This window comes from Rhipicephalus microplus, unplaced genomic scaffold (assembly GCF_043290135.1).
Source record: "Rhipicephalus microplus isolate Deutch F79 unplaced genomic scaffold, USDA_Rmic scaffold_18, whole genome shotgun sequence".
NCBI lineage: Eukaryota > Metazoa > Arthropoda > Arachnida > Ixodida > Ixodidae > Rhipicephalus > Rhipicephalus microplus.
In genome coordinates, this window is record NW_027464591.1 from 1898589 (window position 1) to 1906716 (window position 8128).

The 8128-nt window shown below is 41.6% G+C and overlaps 1 long non-coding RNA gene across 1 annotated transcript; it reads left to right on the forward strand.

The window, feature by feature from the left end:
• Nucleotides 1–1008: 1008 nt before the first annotated feature.
• Nucleotides 1009–4910, forward strand: LOC119178311 (uncharacterized). Its single transcript, XR_005110679.2, has 3 exons — nt 1009–1138; nt 3695–3734; nt 4735–4910. It is a non-coding gene; the product is annotated as an uncharacterized LOC119178311 (long non-coding RNA).
• The last annotated feature ends 3218 nt before the right edge of the window (nt 4911–8128 follow it).

Sequence of the window (8128 nt, forward strand, 5' to 3'; positions counted from 1 at the left end):
GTGTTAAACCCCACATATCAATCAATACTGGTTCCTTTATTGCCAAAAGAAGTCATTGAAATTACATTTCAAAAATTTAAATGTTTGATACATTTTCCCCATATTGGACTTTTCGATCGAAACATGGTGTCCAGTAATGCTGAGGCAAAATAATGTGAGTTTTCTTAAGGCTCCCAACTAGCTGTAGAGATACGAGTTTGACATCGCCGGCAGCAGCTTATACATAGACTGAAGAAATATATATAAACACTCCTAGACGAATTTTCGACCGTCTACCAGCCATACCGCAGAGATGTCTGACCGAAACTTTTGTGCTCCTCAATTTTAGGTACAACACATGGGGCACTTTTTTTCACCTTATTTTCCATACATGCAACAACATAAGATGTAACAAGGTATGCAACGCATAAGCACTTACATAGAACTCTGAGTTACCAAAGTCGCCTATGCAGAGTACTCAACCGCGTGAATTTCTACAGTTACCGTATGCTTAGCCTATAGTTTTACGAGCCACTGGACTATATGCAAGTCTTGATATTTGCTTCAATGTAACACAACTTGAGTCTCATCTCCCTACGTTAGCACCGCCATTTATTACTTTTTTGCTTACCCGCTGCTTTTCTCCGGTGGGGAGAAGCAGGCCAGAGCAAGCTGTAGCTAGGGCCAGCTTATCTCCGTTTCTGCAAATAAAATCTCTCTCTCTTTCCCTTGACGATCACCTGAGATTTTTTACGTACTTTTTGTAAGCTACTATTTTTGCCCCACCTTGACGCTGCGCTCAGTTTTGTATTAGCGTGAGTGCTTCGACACGTTCACGCAAATAATTACTATGTAAGCTGCGTCTAAAGCGACCACTGATGCGTTGTAAAATGCGCGCCAATGCCACATTCATCTGAGATGTATGGTACAACTCATCTGTCTCTCCTGAGAGAGCTTGTCTTTTTCTTTTTGTATTTCATACGCGACGCCTATTAAATAACCACAACATTGTGTCATCGCCGTGATACAGGAGATGAAGTCTACCGGTACGAACAAGACGAAAGCGGCCCACCCAATTGATATGTCCCATGAAATTACTACTACTCCTAACAACGTCTCCTGGCCAACTGAGACTTACAGTGTCACGATTTCTGATTGGGTAAATATTTGTGTTTCTCTATCTCGTAACAGATAGTTTTGGCATAACGAATCACTAGGGGTGTCTTAAAGACATTGTATTGGGTAGAGAAACGTGTATTGTGGTTTTGATGCTGTGGCACCGTAGCTAAACTTTGCCCACATAGTACATGACTTGACTAAGCAATATCACGCTGGGAAGCTGGACGTGGGCGCGAACCGCAAGGAGAAAGCACATACGGAAGCACACGTACTAACTATAGCTGCGGATCTCCATCAACACATTTCTCGGAGCCACAACAGTCGAATGTCAAAGAGGAAGAGTACTCCATCGTAACCTACGGCGGACGACGTTCAACAGTGGTACAGAACGAGCAGACGCATCTACCCACCACCTCAGTGAGACCTACTACGCAGCGAAGCAACCACACTACGGCAGTTGCAAGTACAAGCCATATGAGCTCCCATCTGGGCAAAGCATGTCTGTTCGGAGCTATACACAACAAATATATGGGCTAACACTGCAAGAAGGCGCGAGCCACCCATAAACACCTCCTATGGCACTGTGCGCCACCGCCGGGTAACCTAGAAGCAATGCCAACTGTCGTCAACAGCAAGACCATCAGCCGAGAGCCAGGCAACCAATAAGACGTGGTCCAGGACATGCTTAGCATTCTGTAACGCCAGTGGCCAAAAGTGGCATCCTCACAGGTTTGACGCGAGTAGGTTGCTGCTCCGGGACGTCCAAGCACGCTATAGCTTTATTTCCCTACGCCTTCCCCCCTTTATGATGGATCGTCAATGAAGTTGCTTCGCTCACTTCTAACCCCTAAGGCACTTTGCATAATCTAAGATATAGCATGAAAGTGGTAGTTGTGACATGAAAATCTTTCATTGATTCATCCATGAAAGTGTACATGACCTCAGTCAGGTTTTCCCTCATTTTTTTTTGTGACTGAGATGTCTGGCTTAATAACCACACATTATTTTTTCTCTCGCGACCAATGGCTAAGTTTGTTCTGTGCCTATAGAAGCAAGTATTCATAAATCTATACATCAACCATTATTTCCCTGTTTTTCCTAGAGAACCAAGTATTCATAAATCATTATAATAATAGTCATCACTGCTTTTCCTCTAACAGGGAAATAACGCCTGCGCATGCTTGCACGATATCCCAAGTCCCTGCTTGACATTCTTAGGTATTTATTTTGCTTTCGTAAACGTTGCCTTGAGTATTTCGGTAATTAGCCCCGCCGCGGTGGTCTAGTGGCTAAGGTACTCGGCTGCTGACCCGCAGGTCACGGGTTCGAATTTCGGCTGTGGCGGCTGCATTTCCGATAAAGGCGGAAATGTTGTAGGCCCGTGTGCTCAGATTTGGGCGCACGTTAAAGAACCCCAGGTGGTCGAAATTTCCGGAGCCCTCCACTACGGCGTCTCTCATAATCATATGGTGGTTTTGGGACGTTAAACCCCACATATCAATCAATCAAATATTTCGGTAATTAGGACGCATAGTCATTTAACGAAGAAAACCAATGAGTGCCTGCCATTTGAAGTTGTGCAGTTTGGCTGGAGGTTGTGCCATCACGAGCGAAAATTTGCACTGTCAAACCTTCATACTACACATCGCTTTTCTGATCGATAGGGTTGTGCGGCAGTTGTGTAATGTCGCAGCTCAGTACAATCTTTCGCTTTTTACGAGAAACCAGACAAAAGTAATCAAGTGCGGCCTCCGGGAACCTTTGAATGATTGCATCAAGATGTCAATCTTCACTAATTGGTAATTCATTATCTTTTGGTATAAATGAGCATCGTGACGCAGATGACAGGCAAGAAAAAAAGACAAGAGAGTTATTGCTTTTTTCGTTCTTTTTTTCCTAAAGCTTGTTTTTATATATATTCAAAAATCTTTATATAAACAGAAAAACATGTGATGCGTACGCGTCGTAACGAGTGCCAAGTAATCAACGTTTAAAAATATCCTGCTTTCTTTATCATCTAATGTCAAAATAATCAGGCCAACGTACGTGGTTGAACGTACAATCACGGGGCATCCTTTAACTACCTTGCTGTTCATCGAAGGGGGCGTTTTTTAACGAGACATCAGTTTGTTGTACATTAAATCTTCCTTCGAACTTGGTCATGTAAAATATCCCATTCTTCCTACATGTAGTCACGCACATTTTCAGAGATGCCCCATTTACCTGTGCACTTATACTGCATGGGCAGATGGACGCCCGTCACGTGATACAAGTATCATACGTCAACTGCAGCTACCAATGCGCTACTTTTAAGTTTCACGTGTGTCGGTTGAGAAATAGGACTGTTACGCCAGATGCCCTGATGATCTTTGGGTTACGGTGCGCCACTAAAAATAAATTACAGCAAAATAAAAAAGTAGCCCATTGAAATTATGTAAAATTTTATACTACGTCTTATATTGCATGCTCATTTTCAGTTTCTGTTATATGTATCACGTTTCGTGGGCTTATTGCTATTTCATAGCGACAACTTTTCATTCAGTTAACACTAATCCTTTTCGAATTTGTTTCGTTTACTTTGTCCTACTTCTTAAAGACTGCGACTTGGACCAAAAGTGACGAAGAAAAGCATTCCAGTAAGTTATGACTTCGACCTGCTGTAGGTCTTAAAATCCATTGTCAACACTTTGCTCTTACATTGTTTATGCCTAGGCGGGCACAGAAACACGCGGATATCGTTGTCCAGGGTTCGCTTTCTGGTCTAAGATGCCGTATTGCGGCACTCAGGAGTAACGCAAGCGCTCTGTGAATCAATGCGCAGTACCTGAACGATAAAGCAGTTACTCGAACCTAATTGGTGTTTCATTAACTATAAGTAACATTCTATGTAACGTGAAGTAGCTTGGAAAGCCAGACAAACAGTCAGTTTCGTATAAAATAAGTTGTAGCTTTGATAGCGTCAGCAGTGCAGTCGAAAACCAAACTAAGCAATGGTCGTAGCTTCTTCAGTGATACGAAATGTTATAAGCACTCGTTTACTGGTTAATACGTCTGTGAATCAACGCACGGAAAAAGGAAAGGCAGCAAATTTAGAGAGGTATTAACACGGATTCGCTGTTGCCGAAGGCGACGGTGAACATAAAAAATGACAGGCAGGTGGCGACACCGCGATGAAATTGCTGCACCACTTAGTCGCAACGTGATTTGTACTCATGGTGTGTACTTACATATTTTTAAATTTATATGAGAAATAATATAACCCAAGACACCATAATCTTTTCTAAATAAAAGTAGCTGGCTACGTTTTGACAACGTTTGCGCTTCAACAGACAATATACGAGGGCTTCTGGTACGGCGGTACCTACGTCAGCCTGATTCTCGATGCTGTTCTTCCTGTAGGATATTGTAATAAGAAAACTTCGACTTCTATTCCCCTCGCTCATGATAACTAGGCTAGCACAATTCTTTTGAAAGCAGCAGTTTCGATTGAACACGTTGTTTTCAATGTACTGGCGCGGCAAGAAGCGGGCACTGCCTGGCAATTTAAAACAGCTTTTCATAAAAAAAAACATCATGAGGCTGACGAGGAAATTTTCTCTAACCTGTATTTTATTTTCTTCCTTTTTTTTTTGTCAGGCACTGGTCAACACGGACATATACTGTGCAACACCACGTTCTGCGCAGCGGAAGGCAAGCCTAAAAAATGAGACGCTTTAAATTTTTTTCACTGTGTATAGAAAACTGTTTGCATCGCTACACAATAACACATTGGTACCTCTAAGTAAGTCAAATAAAATATCGAATGAAATGTTTCTGCAGAGAATTCTACAGCTAGCCCCACGTCCGTCACGTACTTCAAAATATTTGTCACATTGTTTTGTTGATTCCCGGTATTGTGAATGATGCAAATAACTTCGACCATAAATTCAGTCATCTACAACCATCAACACACTCTAGAAAAGACAATGCAATCGTTCTGATCAACTTCTATTGTTTCACAAGGCGAGAGTCTTCGACAACTCAACCACTTTATATACCTAGATTTTTAATGAACTCGCTTGGAGAACCAATCGATAACAATTACAAACGCGAAGCCACATGGCTACGAGAACAATTTTTAATATTTCTCCTACATTCGTGTTCCTCGTTGCTGAGGCATTATCCCGTCTTATTGATATAGACTTGACCGCAGCAACAAAACTATCTTCTTGATTAGGATTAAGTACACCCTGTCATGCGTGGTCCCTGCAACACCTGCATGCGTCACTGGTTCATTGGTGATAGCGAGGATTGATAAAGGCACGGGGAAGAAAAACTGCTCAATTCTGTTTCCCAATATTGAATTGTACACCAGCTTTAAAATGCTGGCCTAATGGAATTCTTGCCTGTTTAAAGGCACTAATTTTAGCCGAATTTCATTCACAATATTGTGCTGCCAAGGATACGCAAAAATATACAAGTCTCAAACTGCCGAAATTCATACGTTTAAGCGCTCAGAAAGAAGCGTAGAAGCATATGAGATGTAGTCCAACAATTACCATTCAGAACGAATATCCTCTTCAGACCCCACGTGCACTAAAACTCACATTACTTTTTTAAAGTTTAAACTCTTGGTGCTATTAGAGCCACCATTCTCGGGGCAATCGCATTCTTTAATATGTGGTGTCCTCTGGTCAGCATTACAAAAAGAACTCTGCAGTGGAAACGATGCTTTCCTGCTTTCCAACATATAGTTTTTGGCTTCCACGTTCTAGTAACAGTGTTGCGGTAGGTCCCAAATTCCTCCATTATCTCCCAGTTATATATTTTTTATTGTTGTTTCAGTCTACCTAGGAAGAGTTTAGGAATAATTTCTGCTCGTTTGTTTAACCTAACAGCGAATATTTTTTGTTATAAGAAGATGTTGCCTTCAAATGTGCGTTATAATGTACACTCGGTCTCAATGGGTGCATTTGCCTTCTTACGTTTGACAATCTTATGTGGTTTGTGTTAAGCTCTTTGCTGTTAGCCTTTGGTATTTGTTTCCTTTAATAGTATGTGATAAATAAGAGGAATAATGTGTTTTTAGACGAAAATTGGAGCTGGAATTGTCGGACGATAAGGCTATGCCTTGACCAGTTCCTAGAGTCGAAAGACAGGTGTGGTGCAGAATTTGGCAGTGAGCCACCGCAGAAGCCACTGAAAGCAAAGATGCCAAAAACTGCGCAAGTAAGCCACATGCTACATCCCGTGTATCAGAATCTAGGATGTCCTCTACAAACAAAGTCCCGCTGCACCACGTGCGGCATCTTCCTTTGCATAACATCTGCCTGATACTGCTGAAAATTTTCACAACAGGTAAAAGTGCTTTTCAGAGGAAAGGATAAATCTTGCTTTAAGGTGAGCATTGTTTATTTTTTCTTCTTTGAAGCCCAGTGTGCATTATATAGCACACACTGTTGTGCTAAAGCTGTTTGTCATACAGTCACAATTTTAACTGGTATTATATTGTATGTGTACGCATTTCCAAATTGTGTTTTGATTGCACCTGTGTCGCAACAATTTTGCATGGATCTGAGAAGGAGCAGTAATTAGTACTCTTTGCCCCCCTGAAAATTATCTCTGGCAGAACGCGAATTTGTTTTATCTCGAACTCGTGCTTAGCACATCAGTACGACATGTTCGATTTTCGCCCACTTCAATTCCTTTACATTTGCATCATACCAAATATAATCCAGCTAAATGACTACAAATAACACCTCCTTCCTTGGCTTCATTGTCTGTTGGTTTTCACAAAGATCTGTGTCTATAGAAGAATAGTGAGCTCTTTAAATGTTGTTTTTTTTCATTTGCAGAGACCATGGACTTCAACGTAATTAACAGCTAATGAAATATGATCATTTTATTCAGCACAGTCGGTAAATTATCTTTTAAATTATCTTACAACCTATTTTCATTTTTAGAAAACAATTCGATGGTCTATATAGCTATATTTGATGAAGGTGGCAGTGTTTTCTGTATAATGCGTATTATAACCTACTATCGAGTGGCATTTCATATTTCTTCATCTTCGACATCATTGATGTTGTTGTTGTCGCTGTTGTTGTGGTCGTCGTTTTCCCGATTTTTAATCATGAAATTTTCTAACTGAATGGAATGAGCGCACTCTTTGAAAATTTTGGATGTCCAAGTAAACACTATGCACTTCCACATTGGGTATGCAATAAACAACATTTCTGTTGAAGTCGACTTGATAAATGAAGAAATTTTACTTCAATAGACAACATTCTAATGAACGTTTTTTTTTCTAGCCGAATTATCTAAAACTCTCAGAACTAGCAACATTCTATATTTACGCTCGCAAAACTATTGTTTCCCGTAATGAACCAGCGTTAAGTAATTCTCGACAAATTCTGAAGCGAGTTTTTATGATCATTGCGAACCGAATCGCACATCTCAATTGACATGAGCCACAAATTTAATCCGCTTATATACAGGTCTCACTGAATGCAAGGGCGCTAAACTGTCTCTTTCAAGCGCTTTTTTTTCTCAATGGCATTCCGCGGGCCTGAACAATGCCTTTTCTTACGTGTACAAGAGCACATCTATTAGAAAACCTGACTTCCTGTGCGCAGAGCTACGTTTATTCAAATAACCATTGTTTGTGCTATAGCCAAGTAGCCGTATCAGCACTCTAAAAAATTTTCAGAGGAAATGTTCTACTTCGCTGTGTCATACATCGCGTTGCCAGACCTTGTGCCACGTGAGCGTGAGCGACGGGAGTGAAGGGCTGGCAGGCGAGACTTCACGCCACGTGAACGGCTGCGGAGAAGTTTGGCAGCTGCGCTCGCTATGAGCCTCGCCGCTGCTGCAGTTCTACTACACTATACCGCTTTGTTACCGCCTGACTAAGCAAAAGTTTATAGGATGCTTCTTCAGCGTCTGGTCGCCAATTGTTCATGCCTGGCCATGGACAGCGGACGGCCAGGCCGCCTGTGCGAGTGCTGCAGCTAGAGAGAGGTGGAATCCAGTGGTGTGGTGGATATAGCTA